We start from the raw sequence: 24,466 nt of genomic DNA, 5'->3' as shown, positions 1-24,466 counted from the left end.
CCCCCAGGCTCTACACTGTCATTCTCTAAGTGCTACCCTCCAGAGGGCCACAGCTCCAAAGGCAAAAATATCTACACCACACTTGAAAGCAAAGCTCCTAAACTAGCTCTGAGCAGGCATTTTCCACAATGACAAACATCAACCACACCAGCTGAAGATCAGTGAAGGGTCAGCTCTAGTAAGATAAATGATCACACCAGAAGGTAACCAGGAATTTCTAACTAGCCTTGAAGTGACCACATACTTAAATATAATCTCTGAATACTACAAATATCTACAGCTTACATCCCACTTCTTCAGTTTTATGAAAGTAGGTATTTGTAATCTGAAATACGCTGACCACTCTAAAACTGCTTGATTGATTCAGTCTCATCCACATCAAACATCTCCACACCATCCAGATTAGCAGCACAATACCAATCTTTTATGGTCCCTGCAGTCACAGAACCCATGTCAGGGTTACAAGGGTTCGCAGAAAAGCAACCTGAAACCAGTAAGTCCCAAGAACAAAACCCAGTAAGCACCATGACTGCTTCAGGCAGGGCTGTGATTCCACAATGAATCACTAAGGAACAGAAAAGCTCGCTGGCAGCTAAACTTACTCTAAACACACCGGCTGGAGTCATCTGCTGCAAAGAGCTGTATTTGCTGTTTCTTTTTGTTTCCCATCTGTTTAAACAGCAGAATCTTGGAAAGGATATGATCAAATTGTGATTCCATGCTCATTTGAAAGAGGAAAGGCCTTCAGTGCTAGAGAGTGAACTGAAAAAAGGGAGTACATTAAAAAGCTCATTCACTCTGTTTTTTTTTTTCCGTAAAATGACTACATACCAAAAGTTTTGTTCTGTTTGTATCATGTGAAATCTTGCAGAGGTACAAACTTGATGAACTAGGAGGCACCAAAGACATTTTTCATGACAGTGGATGATCTCACAAATCCCATTTCTCACAAGAAACCTATTTTTAAGTCTGTACTTTTTCTTTTCTGCTTACAGAAATCTTTTTCGAGATCGATTCCTATTAGCTGTCTTAAATTCCTTTCTTGCTATATGTATTTTAATGAAGTATTTTTCGTTCCATTCTGTACTAAACTTAAGACACATTAAGCAGCTGTAGGCTCCTTGACGAGCCAAAAGAGATGAAGAACTGGCGTTAAACAACTAGCAATGATTTGCAACCACTTCAACCATTTGCAACATTTCAATTAGTATCAGTGGAAATACGCTTTAAATGTAGACAGTCGTAACTGTCTACATTTAGTATTTTCATGTCTTTTCATGTATTTTCATGTCTTCTTCCCAGTGATCCAGCTTGGAGATCGAGAACACCATTTATATTCACGACCAATGTGATTAGTTTTTACATCAACGAGTACACTGGATTCCAAAGGAACTTCATAACATCCTTTGAGATTAGTTCTATGAAAGGCTAAATTTTAAGCAATTCTCACATCTTTACAATTCAGTTGCCTGAAGTAAACAAAAAAATTCATTAAAAATTCTGATCTCACACCCCAGATATCTGGATTGCAGTTTGGCTACTGAGAGCTTCCACTTCAGCAATCAATCAGAAGCATTTTCCTCCACAGTCAATAGTGAAGAAAAGGTATTGCTCTGAGGTAACTGGAGCTCTGATGCCAAGTAAAAAAAAAATCCTAAATATTTTATTTATTTAAAATCCATTGTTACTGCAGGTGCTTTCATTCAGTGTCAGACACTGACAATACTTCAATGCATGTATACGAGTTTTGCTATTTAGGTTTAAACTAAGAATAGATTTTCAAGATAAGAAATGCCAAAGCTAAAGATTTGTACTTGCTAAAATGCCAGAGCAAAAATAGCAGTCCGTCCTCACTTCTCCCACGAGAAGCTTTGCAAAAACACTTTCAAACTGGATTCCGAAACTGTTATCCTGTCTACCTCTGAAAACATTAGTTACAAAAATTCTAGGTTGAACAATTGAATTTTCCTGTGTCAGTTTTTCCCCTCCTCTATATCCTGAAGGATACTTCTCTCATATAAAAGCTATTCTGGTCTCTTCCTAATCTAAGGGTCCAGTTATTTTTCTTCCTAATCGACGCAAAGACTCATCTCTGATAAGACATCTAGTAATGGTGGGTAGGCAGAGGGACCAGAATCCCTTTGGTACACTCTGAGATTAAAGGAAAGAAAATGCTGATTCAGACCTGACCAGCTGTCAAATAACTTTATGCACAGAAGTTTAACATCCATAACATCATCTCACTATAATCACTATACATTCTCTTACATGAGAAAGAGTATATCTCTAATAATGGGAAGTACTCACACATCCTTAATAAGTACTTTATTACATTGGTATTTCCTCTGTACTTCATCAAGCCCACCCTGTGAATGAGACAACTGAGCAGCTCTGTGAATATCACTCACAACATGGTATACTTGAAATATATGCTTTTGCACAGATTTCTTAAAAGCCATCAATTAAACGTGAAGATCTCCATAGATTTGTTGCACTCAGTAATATTGGCCAACGTGTGACTGATGCAAACTGTCAAAAGGAGAAGCATTTCACTGCAGGGCACTTCAGCACACTGCACCAATTCTTGGGCTATCACTTAATGCAGGTGTCACTTCTCCCTGTGCCAGGAGTAGGAGGAAATAGCTGCAAACAGAGGACAGAATATGCAGTCTGGCATCAAAGTCAGCCTCTACTTTACTATATCTACACGCAGTAACTCCAACCAACTCCAACCTGAAGCACCTTGGAATTTCTACATAAAATGAGACTGGCTTGTCTCCCCCGTACATAGTATTTTAAATAATTAATTGCATCCCAAATGTTTCTGCACAATGCCTACACATTTCTGTTCTGCAAGACTACAGCATAGTTTTTAACCTTTCAACAGAGAAGTAATTTTATTTAAAGATTCCTTCTCACACTGGTTATTTTTCTTCCTGATAGAAGTGAATATCAATTTTATTAACAAGGAGGAGAGGAGCACAATGCATGGTTAAAAACTAATGTAATCTTTTAACTTATTTTGCCAGTTTTGCATCAGCTCCAAACCATAAAAACATTACTCCCATTTTACAGATGGTGCTGGAACAAAGCCAGATTTGCCATCCATTTCTGTTACAAGATACAATGAAACCTATTTACCTTCAGGGCTACACAACAGCAATACACATTCAAAAGTAATATGTTATCACTATTTCAGTTTCAGATGGAAGAAAAAAATACTTCACCACCTTCACCCAAGAAGAATTTTGAACACCACACTATCAAAACCAAGTGATTTAAAAGCAGCTTCTCAAGAATGTAGAATGGGATACAAGTCATATCAACCCTCAATAACTTCTCACTAGTATTTCCAGTGTCAGCACATAGGAAAGGAGAACACGTGAGATCTACTCTTACACAATTAACATGATTTCAAGTATGTTCAAGGCTTCCCTAAGCATTTTAAGATAAACCAGCACAGCAGTCTGTTTCAGTTTTACCCTTCTTTGCAAAAGGAAGTCACAATATCTTGGCTACAAACCTTCACTCCTGTGATTAGGCAGATTTTCTACAACAGATCTTATCTAACCTTCTTTTGACGTAGCCAGAAGAAATATGTCATTAGATGATGCACAGCATTTCTTGTTTCTACTAATCCAAGGTTATGCAGTACACAGCTTAAGGGATCAAAGAGATGAAAAGGTCACATGTTAAAACAAAGGGGAAAAATGCTAAGTTTCTAAGACTGCTATCTACAGCCCTTCGTAATGATTATATGTTACTGCATCCATCCTATTGTCCAGACTTAAACACCAAAATGAAAAATAAAGTTTTTTTTTTAATTTCCTCTCCCCTTGCACAAACAGCCATAAAGAATAGGGTAATTATGATGTGTATGTTAATATGCAAATTCAAAATAATGATAATGAAAGGTACTGACAATCCTTGTATCTTATCATCAGCTTAGGACAAAAAAGCTCAGCAGTACTTATTAGGCAGTAATATAGGACACCAGCAAAGATGATCAATACAAATCATCTCAAAACCACTACTTTGCATCTGGTGCCATCATTTTAGTCATTATGGGATAAAAAGGCTTTTCAAATCAGCTACCATTTCCAGCAGATTGCATCTTTCTTGGTTGACCTTCAGCTACAACATCATCCCCACCCCCCTCACCACTGCAGGAAGTTTACAGCAGAGCTGGAGACAAATCTCACAGCACCAAAGCTGTGCCTGCCACCACTGCTGAGCCCTAAAGCCAGGAGGAAGACCAATGAATCTAACATTATTTATAACCTAGAGACACCTGCAAAGGCCAATAATACACACCTCCTTTCAGTCTAATGCCTTTCTTGCTACAGGATAGCATCTGCTTGATTTCACTTGCAAAAGACATAAATTGGAGCATCTGAAATACATAATTGTGGTTGTGATGATTCCCATTTTGCTGTGAAGCTATCTAATAGAACAATACTATAACTAACACATTACGTCAGTTATACACTTTATAATCTAACTGCATTGTTTCTAAGTTTGTGGTCTGATCTGTCCCTGCAAATGCAGTTTTATTTTTCTGCACAAGAAAAAAGCTATACCATGAATATATTTCAAAAGCTGATAAAACAAAACAGAACTCCATTCCTAATTATATTAAGAAGAATAGAAAGGACAGTTTGTCTGAGACAAAAGAACACTGTGTACCATTTTGCTAAAGCAATGCTGGGTGAGATCACTGGTCTGTTTTCTCCTTAACATGTTTCATCCACAGTTAAGCTTTACCTAAAGAGCATCTACAACCAAGAGCATTGAACAAATCATTGAACATCACCAGAGGGCAAAACATGCTGCAGAAGCAGACACGCATGGCTGGCAGGGGTAACCACACTTCAATATATAGCCAAACCCTTCTTGCTATACACTCCTCTCCCCAGACTGAGCCCTCAGGACACTCACAATATCACTACAAAGAAGTTTGGTGTCAGGCTTTCTGTCTGCAGTTTCTAGAGGGCTTGGTGGGGTTGCTTTGTTTGTTTCCTTGAGGTTTTGTTTTGCTGGGGTTTTTGTTTGTTTTTTTTCCCCTCTGAATCAAGCAGGGTAGCTGAAGAGTGTATATATGGCAATAGCCTGACTATAAAAAAAAGGAGATGAGGTTTTATGATATTTCCCAATGTTCTCAGCCCATGTTAAGATAAAAAGCCGGATTCTATCATTATTACATTTCTAGGTACACACCAATGCTTTTAAAAACATCTCGTAGTACATGGGCACAGGGAGTAGTGCTGTTTTCACCAGCACCTCCACACCCCTGACTATCCCTGAAATACACATGGTGCAAAGTGAATAAGGAAGAAACAGAAACCAATGAATACTCATTTCTATGGAACTATTTCTCCACCACACATCTCCTAATTTCACAGAAACTGCATGTAATGGGGAAAGGATATTTGAGCTATAATGTATAGTTTGAGCTACACATATAGTCAAACAATGACAGTGATTCAGGCCCAGGAGAAGGAGGAAGAACTGGGAAAATGGAAATGAAAGAACACAACCCCTGGTTTAGGTTAAAAGAACATAACCCCTGGTTTAGGTGAGTCAGAGAGACCAACAGGATTGCCAGCTAAGACAAAATAGAAAAAAAAAATGGGGAATGGAAAAGATACTAAAATAATTAATGAGCATTTTTTCCCCAATCCTATCTCTTGTTCCACTCCACATACACTCAAGAAAGTCCTTAACATTCTACAGTCCTGCCAGGGAGTTGCTTTGAAAAGGTAAGATCTGGGACATGTGAAACCAATCCCAATCACAGACAGTTAATTTGAGCTTATGATCAGCCCTATTGGTTTTTTTGAAGGGAATGTACTGATGAACAGTGCTGTCCATTGACGTTTCTTTCTCTACATTTAGCTCACAGTCAACTGAAAAACAAAATTACTGTGTTGCTGAGGCACAGCTTTGCTCAGGCAAGTTTGCTCATAGCACCAATTTAAAACTTTCCCGCTGTCTCAGCAAATATTCAATTCAAAAGCAACAAGCTCCACAGAGGGAAAATATAACAATAAAATCCAGTCAAACAGCCCAAGTTTAAAGGCTACAGTATACTAGTTGCTAGAAATTTTCAAAACGAAATTCCTGTATTTTTAAGCTCCCTTTCCCCTAAAAGGTCCTTTTCATATACATATTCCTTCTATATACACTTCTATTCCATATACATAATGCACCTGGTCTGCCTGGCAAAGAGAGATGACCAAGACAGATGACTTTTTATGTGTGCAAAAATGTACTAACACTCTCAAGAACAATCTCACTGCATGACAACACAAGAGTGAAAACTTTATGGCGAGCTTCTATTAAAAAAACCCACATAACATGTTTGTCGAAGCACATGTAGTTCCTTAAAGAGAGAAACCAGCTTTGACAGCTATAGCATGTTTTAGGAATACAGCAAGGCTCCACATTTTGCTTTTTATCTTGGCTCATGCAAATAGCTCCATTCAGTTACCAGTTTATTCAAAACTGATGAATTTCCAGAGAGCTGCAAAAACAGGAGAGCTTCTTTTCCAGTCCAAACATAAAATGAAAGTGTGATCTCTCTTCCACAAACAAATCTGGAGGGACAATGGTAAGCAAAATTAATTAGGTCTAGTCCCTTAACTACAAATACCTCCCTAGGTAAGTAGACATTAAAGGGAAGGCTGCTATAACTTCTCTTAGTTATTCAGTGTACATAAGGCAACAAGAACTTAAAAAAATCCATCATTCACAGGAACATTCACTGAATCAGCATATACTCTAGGCTGGGAGAGACCTTTGGAGGCCATCTCATCGAAGCCATTGCACCAGACAGGGCTAATTTGGAAGAAAGATCAGTTTGATCCATTACCTTGATCAGTCTAGGCTGCTTAAGGGCTCCAAGAGCAAAGAAACCTGAGAAACCTCTTCCAGTGCTTAGCTACATACACTGTGGACACTTATTTGCCTTTTAACTACTCAGAGTTTTCCTTCAACAACATGTGACTGCTGTTTGCCATTTCCACTAAGTGTGTCTAAGATCCATCTCCTCTAAATGCCCTCCTTTAGAGAGCTGAAGTCAGCAGTCAAATCCCCCTTAGTCCTCTCATCTTCAACTTGAGCCAATCCAATTTCCTCAGCCTCCCCCCTACACTTACACCTTTACCCAAAAAACCACCTCAACATTCTTCTCCTGGACTTGCTCTTTTTCAGAAACTTTTCTGTTGCACTGGGAAGCCCCATACTGGATGCAATTCCCCAGATGCAAGCTCCCAGACACTGGATAAAAAGGAGCCACTGCTTACCTTTACCTTCTGACTGCTCTTTTCCTCATATGGAACACTACCTGGTTGGCCTTAACTGTCTCAAGAAGACAATACAATAATATCCAAGATACTGCAAGAATATTTAACTGAAAGTAGCCTGATAAAAGCTAAAAAAAAAAAAAAAAAAAAAAAAAAAAAAGCTAGGAAAAAAATATAATTCAAGGTGTCACTCACTGCTTTATAACAGAAGAAAAATTAACATGGAACATATACATTGGGAAAAAAAATAAATAATAAAATGTCACTTTTCATACTACATAATTATATACTTAATCACTAGCTAATATGTCATGATAGAGGTCAAAAACACTTAAATACTCTTTAAACTTAATATTTTTTGATTTTTTTTAAAAATAATTATTTGGTCAATTAAAATAGCATGGTGGAATAATTCTATTTGGATTTATCTATTGTGTAGGAAAAGCAAAAGAAAATGTCTTTTTTTGTGCTATTTTTCTTCAGTTCATATTAGCTGCACTAGATACATCCAGATCCTCCAAACAGACAGAGGATTAAGATTTTGAAGAGCCTGCCTGAGCAGCCTAAGCAACGGCACGCACGGAACCAGCGTCCTGTCAGCCAAACAGGCTTTGCTCTGAAAGGCATCTGGCAACAAAATTGTGGTCTCCATTTAGGAGTCTGAGGATCAGCAATGAAACCCTACTGATGAACTGCACAAAAAAAGCTGAATATGCTCTTACAAACCCTTAAATCACAACTAACTTAAATATCATGAAACACAAAGTATTTCTGGCAAGGCATTTCCTTATAGATTCTTAGAGAAGAATAAGCCATCTGCTTACTCAAAAAACAATCCTGATGAAATTAAATGAAACAGTATAGCATTGCATGAGATCACAAGAATAGCACTTAGATGTTGTAGAGCAGTGTTTTGTTGAGCTCAGGATGATAGGATTCAGTATGAAAATTACAAATTTATCACCATCAACAAGGACCTAAAATCCTCATTTAAGGTACTGGCCCAGGAGAAAAATAAGATAAAAAGGAGAACTGGAAAAATCCTTTAAAAATGCTTTTTAGCAAGTGTCAGATAGCAATTCTGCCAGCTTTACCGAACACAACAATCTGGCAAGATAATAAAGCATTCAGCCTACTTATCTGGAAATCACATGTGTACGTACCAGTGGACTAACTTGGCATTTGATAGAGACGGTGCGCTGCATCAAGGATTTTCTGGAATCTCAACATATCACAACAAATATGATTATTCATACTAGAAGTTAGATTTTTGCTCATAATGCTTAGAATATTAGCTTTGCAATATTGAAATGTTGTGCTGCAGCAGAATTTATTCAGTAAATCAGACACAAAGGATTTACCATGTCTGAAACAAATGTTTCTAGCCATTTTTCAGTTCTGTTCACTGTACAAAATCATAACACTTGTATTCCTTAGATGTAAATGATTTTGGACATTTTGGAGGATAAGACGTTGGACTACATGACAGTCATAAATGCTATTTCCACATTTTGAAAGATCTGTATTCTCTCATTCAACTTTTTTTTTTCATGAAACATGAAGTATCAAGCACTGATTCTGCTCAGAGGTTGCTTCTGGCTAAAAGCCCTGCTAAAACAGATATTCTGATTCTCACCCAATATTGTACGTGATTTTAACAGACTTGTTTCAGACTAGAGAGATGAGAGGCAATATCAGCTGAGAGCCTTTGACAACCTGCATTGTAAAGAACTAAAACCATGCATTGTAATAAAAACCTTAACACATTTTATTGTACTGTAAAACATTATAGGAGGCTCACTACTTCATACATATCATGTCTTCAACAGTAGTTCTTTAGCTTTTCCATTCCTAGGTTTTTTTTCATATTCCAGTTTTTGATGTGCCTTTATTTGTGTACAATTAAAAGTGAAAGCTAGTCAGCAACCAGAGAAATGTAGTTTACTCGAAAAAACAAGCAAAAAACCCCTCACTGCAGTGCCCACTTATGCAGCAATGCTGAATCTCATCACTAAGAGATTCTCTTTATTTTTTAAAGAAAGGCATAATGATCTTAAAAAACAGCTAAAAAAAAAAGAAAAAAGATAGCAAGTGGTTCAACTGATAACAAAGGCTTTGATTTGCTCCAGTAGTTGGTGTGGTTCAACAGACATACACTTTCCCAGATCTTCAAACTCTCCTCTTATTCCCAAAAATCACCCTAGTGAGGATACTGACCAGAGGTCTCCTGATCAGCCTCACATATACAACCTACCCCAGTCAGGGCACATCCTGAAGCTTCTCAGAGCGTCCGGGGTGGGAGTGGATGCCCCCATCACACAGTCACTGTTCTGCCTCCAGCAGCAAAAGCTGACAAGGACCCATGTAGGACAATCATGTATGTGACTTGCTGGAGACCACCTGGAAGCAACCCTCAGAGCAGCACTGATATTGGCCACTAAGTTTCCCACTCTATTGCTGTACATTAACAAAAAAAAAGTGAATAAAATACTACATTTTTCCTTTTCAGGATTCAATAGGATTATTGCATTGTGCATCATGACACAAATTTAGAAACAGTTTGAGCTAAAAATAAATTTAAAAAATCAAAATATATAGAAGCAACAACACTACATACATTACATAGAAGTGTTGCTCTTACAGCCTTACACTTTTCTATAGAAAACAGATTTTATGGATTTATGTTTTGGCCATAAACAAACCGCAAATATCATCAGAGGTTTTAATAATGTGATGATGTGTGTGATTGGTTCAATAGCTGATGTACTAATTCTCCTGTAGAGAGTCAGATTGTAAAATCCCGCCCTCTGATTGCATTGTTTGTTTGGCTTCATTATTGTTATTTATTTATTTTGCTACAGATAAAGCAATTCAAATGTCAACTAAATAGAAACTTGCTGTACTCATAAGGCAATCTGACTCCCCTGCTCCCTCTTCCCTCAGAAAGCTGATGAAGTGAACACTGAGGAGCACTTCAAGAGAAGTGAAGGAAAGACAATTTTGTTTTTCAACTTTTCCAATGGCACAAGATGGCCCTTTTCTCTAGACCAAAATTTCACCTTCCTCTGGATGAGAGAATGGCAGGAAGAGCCCTTATATGCACAACTCACCTCTTAGACTCACTTCAAGCTCTTTTAAGACACCTCCTCCAAACTCCAATGTTCTTTAGTGGGGATGCAGAGCTTGTCCAAAAACCAGAGACTATAGATTTTAACAGACAAATGTTCAAGAAAACAAGTCACCTCTTTTTTACACTATTCAAAGAAAGATGTAAAGTGAAGTGAATGGGAATGATCAGAACTGAAGAAATTATGCATTAGGCACGGAAGCAAATACATCTGTCTTCAGCTTTCTAGAAGCTACAGATGCACAGACTGCATGTCTTCATTAAAAACAAATACTAAAAAAATAGCAAAGCACTTAAGCAGAAGTGTTGTATAAGCCAAGACTATTTTTTTTAATGTACTCAGCATCCCTACACACTCAAATGCAGAAAGGTGACTTTTTCCGTTTCAAAAATACAAATTTGCAGCCACTCCCACACACTCCCATTTTCATGTGGCTCTGAACTGACAGCACAGTGAAAGCATAACCAGCCTTATACTCTCCTTTATTTGACTTGCACTGCTACAGAAGCATCTGCCTCTTACTCTCTGCAGGTTAGGAGGAGATTTTTGGTTTGTTTTGAAGGAAATAATAGCATAGATATTTTTGTAAAGTGTGTGTATAGCTGCTAGTTCCAAGTCATGTAACATAGTTTCTCAGCATAGTTGTCTTAATTGAGTGTGGGTTCAAACCAATTTCAAATCAGTGTTTCAAGAAAGACTTTAATTATTAATATTATTCTCATGCAAGTGTCACTTGTCTGTAACAATGCATTTTAAGTGTCATGCCTACTGGAACTATTGTGTTACCTGTGCAGGATTCCCTGCACACATAAATCAATGAGACATCACTTACTGAGAGCTGGCACAGAAGAAACAGGAGACCCCACACATGCAAACACACAAGATTTTATGAAATATGGGGTGGTAGTGGAATCACCTCGTGCACATCCCTAAACAGAAAAGAACACTTTCTCAGTAAGAGGTCTTTGTTAGTAATTTTATTACAAAATATTTACCTGAGCTCTTTCCTGTTTTCATTTTGTGCAAGGGACTTCAAAAGAGCTCTAGGATAGGACAGCAGCCCTATCAAACATCAATGGCAGAGCCATACTGAAAATTAATAATAGATTATGCCATGGTCAGTATAAACTATTCCTCCTTCACACTTTTAATAAATGTAAATCGAGGGCTAAATAAAATACTGTGTCTCACTCCTTTGGTTCATGCAAGAAGTACTCCTTTCAGAGAGCCAGCATCCTTCCAGTGGCTGCCTAGGATAAGGATGCTGAGAAACATGAGGAAGGACACTGCACTGCACTGCTACCAGCACTCCCTTCCCAGATCCCAGCCAGACTCGGACTCAAACCCAGCCCCCTCTTTTATTTTTTTCTTTTTTTAACTTCGAAATATGATCTCTTACCTTTCAGCAAAATGCTGTAGCTTCCAGCTTCGAAGGCTTTCCAGGGGTCAGCAGGGAACAGACTCTTTCCTTTTGGAACTATTGTCCAAACATACTAAACTTGCAGTCAGAGGAGAGATAAAAAAGATGGGAAGAGAGCTGGAAGGGCAGACTGGGAGAAGCCAGATGCTCACTAACAGAATAGTAATCTCTCCAGCCTGATGCTTACTGAGCATATATAATTATTAATAATAATAATAATAATAATAATAATAATAATAATAATAATAATAATAATTTTGCGAACCATTTTAGGCATTTTTATTTCCAAGTAGTACTGCAGGACTAAAATCTTCAGCCCAGAGTTGAAAATCCCATTACTAAAATCATGGCATATTACAACAAATATTAATAAGGCTAATGCAATCACATAGCTCGATTTCTGAAAATCATTCACAGTAAAAATTTCCATTTAAAAAGTTTGAAGGGTTAAATAAAAAACATGTAAGGTGTCAGAGCCAAAGACACAATAAACAGCATACATACATATTTTACTACCAGCCTTCCCCACAGACACAGAGTCACATCAGCACACAAAAGAAACAATATAAATGTCAACAGACCACTTCAGGAAAGAAATAAGCAGCAACACTGGATCCTAAATTCTTGCTACCTGAGTTACAAAGTACCATTATTTTTGCTCAATTTCACAGTGGATCAGATGCCTGGGGACAGGCTCGGCTTTCTCTGGTGTCTCCCAGGGCCAGTTATTCTCACATCCTTCACACTCCTTTGCCTAAAGCCTGGAGGCATTATTCCCTGTAAACAGTCATGCTGTTACCCGGCTTAGTAACCACTCCTAAGACAACAAAGTAATTCTGTCCTTCAAAATGCACTCTGGTTTCCTATCAGGTGTAAAGCCCTACAAGATAATGCTTAGAGCCCTATTTTAGCCTGTTAGTATTAGAGTCCAGGGGAAAAAAAAAAAAATCAAAGCCTTGTTTCACATTTTTTCTTCTTCTGTATGTTTGCTTTTTAAGCACATATCAAATTCTTTGATACTGTTCTGTGAACACTGAAAAGAAAAAAGAATGCTGCTTCTAATTCCCGTATTTATGAGGAAAACAATCCTCAACAAAATGTTTTAGACCACTTTATCACTTCAGAGGATTTTACAAGAAACAGTACATTTCCAGAGAGCGACTTCCTTCTCAATGCCATTGATTTCACACACAGCAGAAAGGTGGACATGAAGTAATTTCAGTAACAAAATAGCGGAATGATTTTCAAAAACCACTGATCTGCTAAAAGCTGCCCTCAAAAAGGAAAAACTAAACATGTCTGTAACGAACAACTGGAAGGCTATTAAAATATTTTCTAATAAACACCACATTAGAAGTTCAGAGCCATGAATGTTGACTGAAAAATGCTTAGAAATTTGTTTTCAAAGAGGCATTATTCAGTACATGAATTAACCTTTTTGTTGTTGTTGATAACAGCAAGCTGAAAATGGTGAACCATGTGAGATCTTAAAAAAGCAGGGAAAGGTTTGTTTTTCTTAGCTGAATAAGCTGCCAGGCCATCACCAAAGGCTTCCAGATGAGCAGAGCACCAGTGGACCAGGCACAATGTGATTATATTAAAAAATGTATATTTCATTTATGTAGTCCTGTGTCACATGATTGACATTCATAACCTTTACATGGGCAATGCTTACTGACTCAAGCAAGGCCACCTCTTCAAAGCCCCCAAAATGTATCCAGAAATAGCCTTTGATCTTCAACATAGCAAAACCAGGCAGACGTGCAGGTTCACATTACCCACAGCAAATCCTATAATCCCTCCCTCCACCTTCAAGGCACAGGCTGTGGATGACGTTTCACATAATATCCCTCTGAACTTCTCAGTAAACATTGCCTTCCCTTGTCAAAAATCCAAGTGTTCACATAAATACCACAGGACACAGCCACGTCTGCATCTTATACCAACCTGAGAAAGAGGAACCAAGCTAGTTACAATGACTTATAAACCAAAGCTGACAACCCAACTACTGATCACTGGGAACAAGGAGAAATTAGGGTGGAAGCACTGCATTTTAGGAGATTGCCCAGCTAACAGTTTCCACTGGAGAAACATGTCTCCAAGTTCTGTGGCCTCTATTTCCTTCCTCCGGTAGTCACAGGTTCAAACAAGAAAAACATCCTCCCTAGGAGGAAAGCACCTTTTACAAGCATCCCTCCTCTCTTCCTCCTCCAGCCATAAAAACAATATAGCAACAAAAACATCACAGTTCCTGCTCAGCTATCATCTCCGGTGTAGATGTGCTCTCCATAGCCTTAAATGCCAGACAACACCGGGAACAAAGGGCTCCTCTTCCAGAGCTCTTCTTCTCATCCTGCCTTCCTTAATCCACAGAAAGTCAACATCATCGGAGGTGGCCACAAGCTGCCATCTCTTACATATCAGAACAAAACCAGACTCACCTTTCAGTGAACACCAACCTCCCTCTTCTAGGACTGTCATAAGGCTGTGCTAGCTATTAATTGTGTTGGTTTTAAACAGTGACTATAACACTAATCCCTTCTTTAGGGCTGGGAAGAACCTCCCGTTTCTCAAGACATGGAAGTTGCTCCTCCCTTCCCTGAACAAGTTTGAGGGTTGCTACAGAAGTCTCAGGTTATACTGTACTAAAGACATCAAGTGCTGAATGCAAATAGCATTTCAAAGACAGTTTCCTGACAAGTACGGTGTGCCAGCCACCAAAAACAAATAACCATAAGAGAATGTCTGGTATAACAAAGATGTAAATTTCTCTCTCATCTTTATTTGATCAGATTTGAATGGAAGCCAAATGGGATTCCTGACAAAATCTGGAGCCAGCACTTCAAAGAGGCAGATACCAGTGAGGGGAGGGATAACAGAGTGACTGGCAAACATCTTCCCAGCTTGAGTTGCATCTGCATCTCCATCCATCCATCCATCCCCACCTGCAGCTGAGAAAGCTGCTCCTTTAGAAGCAGACCTTGGCTACATTAGGATAACCTTTGTTGCTGTTGTTAAGGAATATGAGCTGCATAACCAGGAGAGAAGAACATGTCATGACTTTTTTTTTTCTGTTTCATTGTTATGAAAAACTAAAAATTTACTAAATCAAATGCTTTTAGCTGTGCATTTCTCCTCTCTAGTCTCCTGACTCTCAGCACTTCCTAATTCAACCACGGTTGTAGGTAGACCCTTATCATTGCAATCTTCAAAGGAAATCACTTTAACTCAGCCCAAAAAAACTGGAAGCACCACTGAATTAAAAGGTATTTGGGAAATCATAAAGGGTGGAAAACAAAGTCTTTGCTAAAAATGTATCAAAAAAAAAATTATAAACTTTTAGAGTCAGGTATGTTCTAGTTCCTTCTTTATTTACTGTGCTAAGAAGATGCAAAGCAGAATTCTCAAATGTATGCACAAAAAACAATAACAATTGTCCTATGTTTAATTCAATGTTTTAAGTATAAATTTTGAACAGAAAGCTCTTTAAACCAACACAAGCATTTTATTTTATTAGCTACATGGTAGCTACATACATAGCTACTTTTCTTAACTTACTCCTTCATGGAATAAGACATTCTCATGAACAAAAGAAGAGATGATTAAAATTTACTATGCATATTTTCTCACAAGTTGTATTGTTGACTATACCTCTCAAACAAAATCAGCAAATATCAGCACTCATAGTTATATGTTTATCAAGAAATAAAATATTATACCCTCCTATTCCAGGTCAGAAAATATTTTATTAGCTCCAGAATTTTATTCCCAGCAGAAGAAAAATGCAGCATATGTTAATCAGACTGTAAGTACCTCCACATTATCAAAATATCAGCACAGTCAGAGATGTCTCTTAACTAAGTTTGCAATAGTTCAAAGGGAGTATTAGACTTGATCAGTTCTCATTTTGTTTGTGCAACTGAAACAGAATCAAATGAAGGTACAAAAGCCAACAGCTGTGTCTTTATACAACCCATAGCCTCTAATGCTTAGATCTTAAAATCTGAGGCAGAAGGAAAGCACAGGAAGAATACCACTCCTTTTGATTAATTTTTAATATCAATTGAAGTTTTAAAGATCTACATTTTTTTGCTTCAATGTAATTCTCCTTCTATTATCAACAAAACCAGATTCAGTAAGTAGAAAAATTTTGGCCCCCTAGTAATTTTCAGACATTACCCCAGGTAGCATAATGTACAGGGATATATATTTATACATAGCCAAAAGCTCTCTTTTTCAGAGTTTCCTGAAAAAGGTTACCAGCTAAATAAATTCTCTTCATAAGGTGTGCTCCTTGCCAGAAACCCACAGAATACACTGACTGTGGATGAGAACAGAGTTTAAGGAGAGTAAAGTCAACATAACCTTCTCTCCCTAAAGTCTGGGAAAACAGAATGACTTCACAGGCTAATCCTAGTTTGGACTTTTTCACACCAGTCAGAGGGAAAAAGAAACTAAGTAAATTCCAAAGTGAAAAAAACCTCAGAACCAAACAGCCTAGTCCCCTTCCAAGCAGCCTGAGTTTTTGGTGCCTCTCCTTGAAGATACATTCAATGTACCAGGCAGCAGAAGACACCTGCTTCTGAGAGCCTATTTGCAGGTGCTCTTGCAGACTTTGCAGACAAATACAAGCTATATTTTTGCACTCATACCCAGTGGTAGGGGCCACCTAGCAATGGTGAGGAATATCATTAACAAATTTCACACTCTCTTCTTGCAGCAACTTCATTCTTTCAAGAAATTTAAGGAGTGGTTTGGAACAGTAGTACAATAATACAGAAATCAAGACCAAGATCTAGATCTGGATTAAACTTCATGACCAAAACATTATGTGCAGGTAAAAGGCCATCAGTCAAAACTAAAAGTCGTATCTCCCTAGTGTGAAGCAAAGGAGATGAAAATACATAACTAAACATAGCTGCTTCTCTTCACTGTTTTCAGTGTGTCGTGGAAAACCAGTTAAACATCCACCAATGCTGATAATGTGCTTTCTGTTATTCCCAAACTCTACCAGAGAAGTTTCCTTTGTTCCAAGTATACACCAAACAAGTTGGTAAGATCTCTATTGTCCAGTACAAAATCAGAAAGCCAAAAAAAAAAAAATTTAAGAAGGGGGGAGAGCAGAGAATAGAAAACAAAATACACAGTACTGTACTACATTCTTCCTAACTACTTGTATGCACTCATTATTAACAGAGAAAACTTTACATTATTCTCATATAATAACTTCAAATTCAGATAAAAAAATAAAATGTTATAAATAAACAAATATGATTTGAAGTTTGAAGACTCATGATGGGACCTACACAAACTGAAGGGGTAGCTATATAACCATACAGGGAAAGTATGCTGTTATCCTTTGCAGATTAGCCACCAAGGAGTGCAGCACACTTCACTTCTGCTTTACATTCTGCTTATCCATATGATTTATACATACGATAGCTATTCATTCTTTTAATGCCTTTGATAAAAGCCTAACCTAAGAATGTTAAACCCTACATGAACCATGATGTAGTTATTCATTATGTACTTTAATGCAGGGCGTACCAGAGCAGTCAGATAAATGAGTCTACAATCGTTTTTGTACATTTTAAGTACAGCCTTATCTCATCATTTGCTGGCTTCCTTGATAGGAACTTCTAACTATGACTAACATGTAGAGTACACAGTATCTTAAGTACCATATCCATGAGAGGTGAGAGCTTACATTCACCAGTTGACAGTCAACAGCAACATCATTACTTTACAAAATGGGACAAAACATTTAACAATTTTTTAAAAGCCAGTGCTTCTCTTCCTTCTTGGAAGAAAAGAAAAATAAATATTTGGACCTTTACAGTCTTAAATGGAAACACTCCTAAATTTCTTGCCAAGAATTTGCTTCCCCCTACAATTAGTATATGGTATGCTATACAGTTTTCTTTAGTTATTTCCTGATAGCATGTTATTTCTCCTTACCAAGAACATTATAGTACTTAGTAAGCATAATTTCCAGCGGAGGGCAGAGACACTGTACTGTACCAAACAATTCCTAGTGAGGCAGTTTCCAATCCTTGCATACTGAACAATGGCAATGTGATACACCACCAAAGATTTGGCTTGGCTATCAAAGTAAAATGCTGCAAGGACTTATCCCCAGACATCAGAATTCAGCAATGTCAAGATTAAGCACATAAATCTTTGATGTACCTTCCTTAACTAAAACTTACCACTTCATTTACAAGCTACCTTTGAAGCAAATATGAAACTGTCCATTTACAGAGCTGATTCTTGTGCTTGCAGCTCAGAACAATCCACGGAAGCCTAGCTTGATGAAGACTGATATAAATCTCTGCTCAAGAACTATGCAAGGCTCCGGGTATCAAGGAGATTAACACATTTGTTTCTAAATAAGTCTCATAACTATTATGTGGTGTTCATACAGCTCAGTAAGATATTTTAAAGGTAATTAACATTTTAGGATATCAGGCCTTCTTTTGGAAAAAGTTGTATTTTCCCTGAGTTCAGAACACAAATGGAATAGTTCATGTGTAAATTAGATGCACTACTCAGTGACATAGTAGAGATTCAACTTCAAATCAATCTTACGTTACTGGTGGTGACAACACTGTCAAAATAACAGAACTCTATAAAAATATAATATGCAACAGATACATGGGTAACATTTCACAAATCATGAATACATCATTTAACAATCTTGAAAAACAAAACAAAACTGGAAGATAATGCTACTATGATGTATGACGGACACCAAGTCCTAAGTGATACAGAAGAAATTATCTTCAGGTAACTAAGCTGGGAACATAGTCCCTCCAAAAGTGTTCCCTCTGTCTTTGGTCTTTAAGCACTCTTCTATACTGACAAGAAGATTAGAAGCATACCTGGAGGTCACCTGAAAGCACGAATTTGGATTTACAGACAGGATTTTCAATTAAGCAATATTTTTACTGACAAAGGAATGATGCTTTAATATTAGAAATTGCTTTCACTGAGAAATCGGTTCTAATGTCAGGTAAAATAAAGGTTTTACTGCTAAAGTGCTAAGAGTACCCAAGAGAGCATAGAAAATTGGGGATTTATGTGGAACAAGAAACACAGATAGAAATCACTTTTAACTTGTTTATCCATGAATCCAACTCAATTACACGCTCTAAAAAAAATTCTTTTACTATCAAATATTAAACAAAATTTCATAGAATATTTAAAATCAGCCTCTCTCACTGTGATGCAAGAAACACATTTGATTTGCAAATGTTAATGTAATTATGCAAATGTCAAAACCTTCATCGTGTCCTGCAAATAGTTCCATCCTTTTGGGAGTTTCATCAACTCAGTTTATTTTAAAATGTGCTTTTTCATCTCTTAATTGATTTTCTTCTGTCCCGCCTCACCTCCAGGAGGCAGCAAGTAGGAATTGAGCTGATATCTTCCCTGCTAGCCAAGCTCACTTCTGACAGCAGAGTGCAGCTGTAATTAAGGATGCCCTCAGTCAGAGAAAAATAAAACCAAAAAAAAAAAATCCAAAAATAAAACCAAATAAAACCAAAAAACACCACCAAACCCACCAAAACAAAACAAAAAAACAGGAAAATGCAAGGCAGGCAGAGAATCCAGAAAGCCAGGCTGGCCTCCTAATCACTTGTTCAGATTCCTGATGTTCTGATGAAGATGCAGGGAGCAGTCACCAACATTTCTGACAACCTGGGCATCCACCCAACACACGTAACACAGATGCTAAAGACAAGCTGAAGCCCAGCCACAAAGTTTGAGACAGATTGTATTTCTAAAAGCATTCCTTATGCTGTCACTCATTATCAGTGCTCAACAATAAATCAAGAATACAAGTCATAATAACATTCCCTACTACTTAATGAAGCAGCCACATGCAGCTTCCTTCCCTTCCCACCAACTGTGAAACTTAGTTTCAAGAGAAAGATGCTTACAAGGCTAAAAAGGTCATTTTTTTGTCTTATTCTGTAACAACATGAGCACCATTAAGTTCAAGTGCACTCTTCATGCTATATGCTGCCTTCACTAGAGAATACAAGCACTTAAGCAATTTTGCCCATCTCCATGTCTTCTGCACTACATATCCTCACACTGTCTTTCCACAGAGACAAAGCAGAGGCCCCACAACAAAACCCATTCCCTCATTACATCTTTGCTCTGCCTAGTAAGAGATAGAAGGCCACTCTTCCCAATAAACTGTTTCCATAAAAAAACCACAAAGAACATATGGCCATAGGGCACCCTGTAAGAATTCTCTTATAGGGAACCATTTCACAGCACACTCAGAGAATGCTGGGGCAATTGTACATTCACCTAAGCCACTAAAACCACACTCTTTCCATTTCACTGTCAACAATGACTTATGGTAAGACTTTTTATCAGAAAGAATCATCAAATTGCTTTAGGATATCCTCAGTTTCACATTATCATACACCATTTTATAATCACAATGGCAAAACAGATGTTATCTAACTGGTAGAAGGATTCCCAAATCCTTTGAAGAGAGATTGTCCATTAACCATAAAATTAAGCAGGCCATGCGATTGCACAGCAATTAAGTGAAAACAAAAAGATCACATTTATAGAGGAGATTGGTTAAATTACTAACCAAGAATATTAGACATGGAGGCATGGTTTTTAAAACATTACTGGAGGCAACAGTATCACAATGCAGAAATGCATGCACACGGCATGGCAACACTTGAGAAGATCCCTGTGCTGCCAGCAGGAGTCAGGTCATGGAGGGATCAGACCAAAGGCTATTGAAATTCAGGAAACCAATATACTGCAGGTAAAGTGTTATGACAGCTTAAAATGAAACAGTGCTCAGATGTATATTTTCAAAGCATTCATGTTTCCTTTTTCTTTTAGCTTAGCCAACACATATTTTACATAGCAATGATGATATCTTTAAAAATTATTGCATTATCTCTGAATTGTTAAAAAAATGCCACATGTGTGTGTTAGTTAACATTACAAGCACACTGACAAAGTTAATCCCAGCTTTGATATCAAGTATCAAATCAAGTGATTACAAAAGCAACTATGGACTAAGAACAACATTAAACTCCTGAAGTCGATTTTCTATATGGGTGTTCATTTGGATTTTATTTCTCTTTTGAATAGTAATTCAGTGACAATTCCTTATTTCCCATGCAGCAGTACTGAGACTTGTAGCTGTTGTGATAACATATGCTCAGGAAACAGCTGTATCTCAGGCAAAGAGACTTCCTAACAACTCACTTCACAATGTCTGATTGTTCTAATGCAATTTGATTTCTGCTGCTGTGGTGGAAGAGATATGCCAAGCTTCTTAAACTGTTTAGAGAACACCAACACAGAGGAGATAAAAGCATACAACTGAAAACTCTCAAGATGGGAACCTTGTCAATTAAGAACAAACTGTTACAGGCAATAAGCAGCTGCCACAGGCTGGAAACAAAAATTATATTGTCCCATAGAGCTCCACACACACTTTCCACCCTATCCCATCACCTTCAAAAATATCTGTGCTGCTGTTTCAGATTTAGTGTATTTTTTTTCCTGTCAGTCTTGAACTCTATCATTTACAAATACTTAACTTTCAAAATGATACTGTGAGGCACAAACTCATTTTCCACTATAACTCAAGACCCAGCTTCCTACTCCACTACTTGAAATAAAGAGCAAAGCAAGACAACTTTAGAGCTTATTTGGCACTATTTACTCTCTAATTTCCCTACCCTTCTTTTTTTCCCTCATCTGGCAAGCATTTCAAAATTTAGCATTCAAGTTACACAGGCTCAATTCAATTCCTAGATTAGGCTGTTAACCCTAGATGTATAAAGAACTTTCAATCCAGGCTCCAGTATGAGGGATGTGAGCAACTCACAAAGTTTTTCTCCCTATACCTTGCAGATTTCAAGAAATGCAGGGTCAAATGTGAAAAACCAGAGTCTTATCCTTCTGTCAAAAGGTCAACATTCCTCCTCCATCCAACCCACTATCCTTCATATCTATCTTCTCTGGGTCAGAGCCAGATTGTCACAGAATGCCCCCAGGGAAGCTGAGAAAGGGACTAAAAAGGCCAGAAATGGTGAAAAAAAAACTTTGTAAGAAGCATATCCACTACCTCCAGCTGATTACATAGTGGTATCACTGAATAATTGCAGCAAAAAGTTTTCTGGGTCTGCTACAATCATGCAAATTCGGTTCAAAATGATTCACAAAGAAGTTATTAAATGAGCATTGACAGCCTTGTTTGCTAAATTTCATCCAAGCATCTTTCTCCCAATCTTAGAAGTATGATAATTGCCGAAGCCTCTGGTACTTCCCCATGAAAAACAAATTAGGCTTTAATGAAATATGCAATCTCATTCCAACACACTGAGGCAGATTCAACCCTGCTTAATATTCCACAGCTAGTATCAAGCAGCTTCTAGAATCCAGGGTAGCTCTGGCAGATGAAGCATCCCCAGCAGTCCGTAGGCGTTTGCTGCCTCCTGCTCCATGCCAGGGATGCCAGGCGCGTGCGGAATGCGCGTGCTCCATCGCAACAAAGCCACCTGTGCAACACCAGCAGCGCGCTGTCAGCAACCAACGGAATTGCGCTTCCTAATGTATCCAGAGAGTCCTGAGTCTCATTGCTGAGACGGTTTTAATCGCTGCAATTTCATTTTGAATTTTTGATTCCCAAGTCCATCAACAAACATCGCAAACTATTAATTGGGATACAGTATCATCATTTGAGAATAATGAAATAAGACTAAAATTACAACAGGTGTACGCAGGCAGCCTGCAGTAATCCTATACACTTACCTTGGAAATCTACATTTCAGTGGATTTCTGATGAAAGCTTATTCCATTTCACTTTTATGTCTCCCAGACTGCGAAGGCAGAAATCAAGGACACTTTAAAGAGGCATAGATTACAAAAGGAGGGACTTTCACATTCTAGCTTTCAGCAGCTAAAACTAGACCAAATTTCTGAGCTGCATTAGATGTGATTAAGTTGACTTCCATAGAGTGAGGGCTTGCATTAGAAGTCATTATGATTTTTTTCAAGATCGGTGGTGATATCACTTCACATGCATGCCTGCTCCTTCCACTTTTTTTTAGTGCTAGGCAAGGCTTTTTCTCCTTCCTAGTAACTAAATCTAGAGCATAATAAAGGACCCTCTATTTAATTTGTCTTCTAGTAAGGCACTGCATTCCTAAACAACTTCTGGGTGCATTTTTTCAGAAAAAGGAAGTCACAGTGCTTTAACAGGTAATGTAATACTTCACATTTTTATATGGGACCTTGAAAACATACCATGGTGCTTGCAGTAGCAGCAACACAAAAACATAAGCACAGAAAAACAGTCTCCCAAGTGACACCACAGTAGGAAAGCATGTATCCCTAAAGGAGAATGCTGTTCTACCACATTTCCAAACAGCTTTGTAAAATGAAGCCAGGCAGAATTAGCTATTATCCAAACACTACTTACTTGCAGAGTGCAGTGTATTTCTCATTCCAAGTGCTGCTCCAAGGGGTAGAGAGGTCCCTGGTCTGACAATAGCCTGCTACCAGGTGGAAACAATTAAGGAAGGAAGTTCTCTTCCACTCAGCAAATTATTTCCTAGCAATCCCCACTAAAGCTCATGCCACGACCTAATTTAACCACTTCACTTGCATCATGTCTGTCTTCCTGCAAGCCTAGGAAAAGACAACTCCGTGAACTCTCCTTGTTTCAAGATGATGCCACTGATTTTGTGATGATATTTTTCTAGTTATCCTACTTTAAAAAGCCTGATATTTGTTTGCAGAGTAGATCAACAATAATGCTAGTCTCTCTCTACCTTATCATCTTTTTATGTGATAGTTTTCAGTATTACAGGCAAAGTAATATTTTTAAAACAAATATTTACATGATATATTCTGCATATTTTAGTAACACTATTTGGTCATCTTCAATATCTTTGACCTCTAAAGCAAGAAACCAGTACCCACTCCTTATCAACCAAGACGATTATTTCTAAAGGTTATTAGTAAACAACCATACTCAAGGGACAGAATCCTCTCATGCATGTAGGAGAAGTACATGTTTTAAAATATTTTACTTGAAATACTAAACCATTATGAATGGAGACAGAGAAGGGGAGAAGTCTCTCTGGTAATGAAATTCATTGAGCCTGCACAAGCTGCACATTTTTGTTCCTTTTGAGCAATATTCTTACCCCCGTAACAACTTTAAAACATTTTAAGACGATGAATTTATGCAAAATAAATCTTGCTTATGCTGCTACTATGACATCAGGCTCAAGTTTGTAAATCAGAAATTCAGGGTTACACAGCAAGAGCTATCCTATCAGTATTAGACAGTACTGCGGACCACCTACCCACACACACACAAGAACATGCATAGCAGAAAGAAGTAGAATTCAAACTGCCTCCATGTGTTTCCTCTTTATTCCATAAAAAAGGCATCACCACGTTTGCCAACATCAAAAGTAAGGAAGAATATTGCTTCCTGTCTCTTTCTCAGAAACAGCTAAGGGAAGAGGATGAGGACGCAGCATCATGGTCTCAACTGCAGATTGGTCACTCCTGAGTCTTTCACTGAAATTCTGAATTTGAAGAAAGAA

At 37.8% G+C, this 24,466-nt stretch overlaps 1 protein-coding gene across 3 annotated transcripts in view; it reads right to left on the bottom strand.

The window, feature by feature from the left end:
- The window catches only part of TMTC2 (transmembrane O-mannosyltransferase targeting cadherins 2), a 230,874-nt gene that overhangs the window by 181,296 nt on the left and 25,112 nt on the right, over positions 1-24,466 (bottom strand). Inside the window, exon 1 of one of the 3 annotated variants that reach the window (XM_068190321.1) lies at positions 11,832-11,928. The exons of the other annotated variants lie outside the window; for them this stretch is intronic. The gene's annotated coding sequence lies outside the window, so the exon portion shown is untranslated. Of the gene's footprint in view, positions 1-11,831; positions 11,929-24,466 lie in introns of those variants that run through there. 3 annotated transcript variants of the gene reach the window in all.

The sequence above is a fragment of the Anomalospiza imberbis genome, chromosome 5 (genome assembly GCF_031753505.1).
Source record: "Anomalospiza imberbis isolate Cuckoo-Finch-1a 21T00152 chromosome 5, ASM3175350v1, whole genome shotgun sequence".
Taxonomy (NCBI): domain Eukaryota; kingdom Metazoa; phylum Chordata; class Aves; order Passeriformes; family Viduidae; genus Anomalospiza; species Anomalospiza imberbis.
Note: the sequence above shows the minus strand (reverse complement) of the source record. Positions and strands in the feature narration are given on the sequence as shown.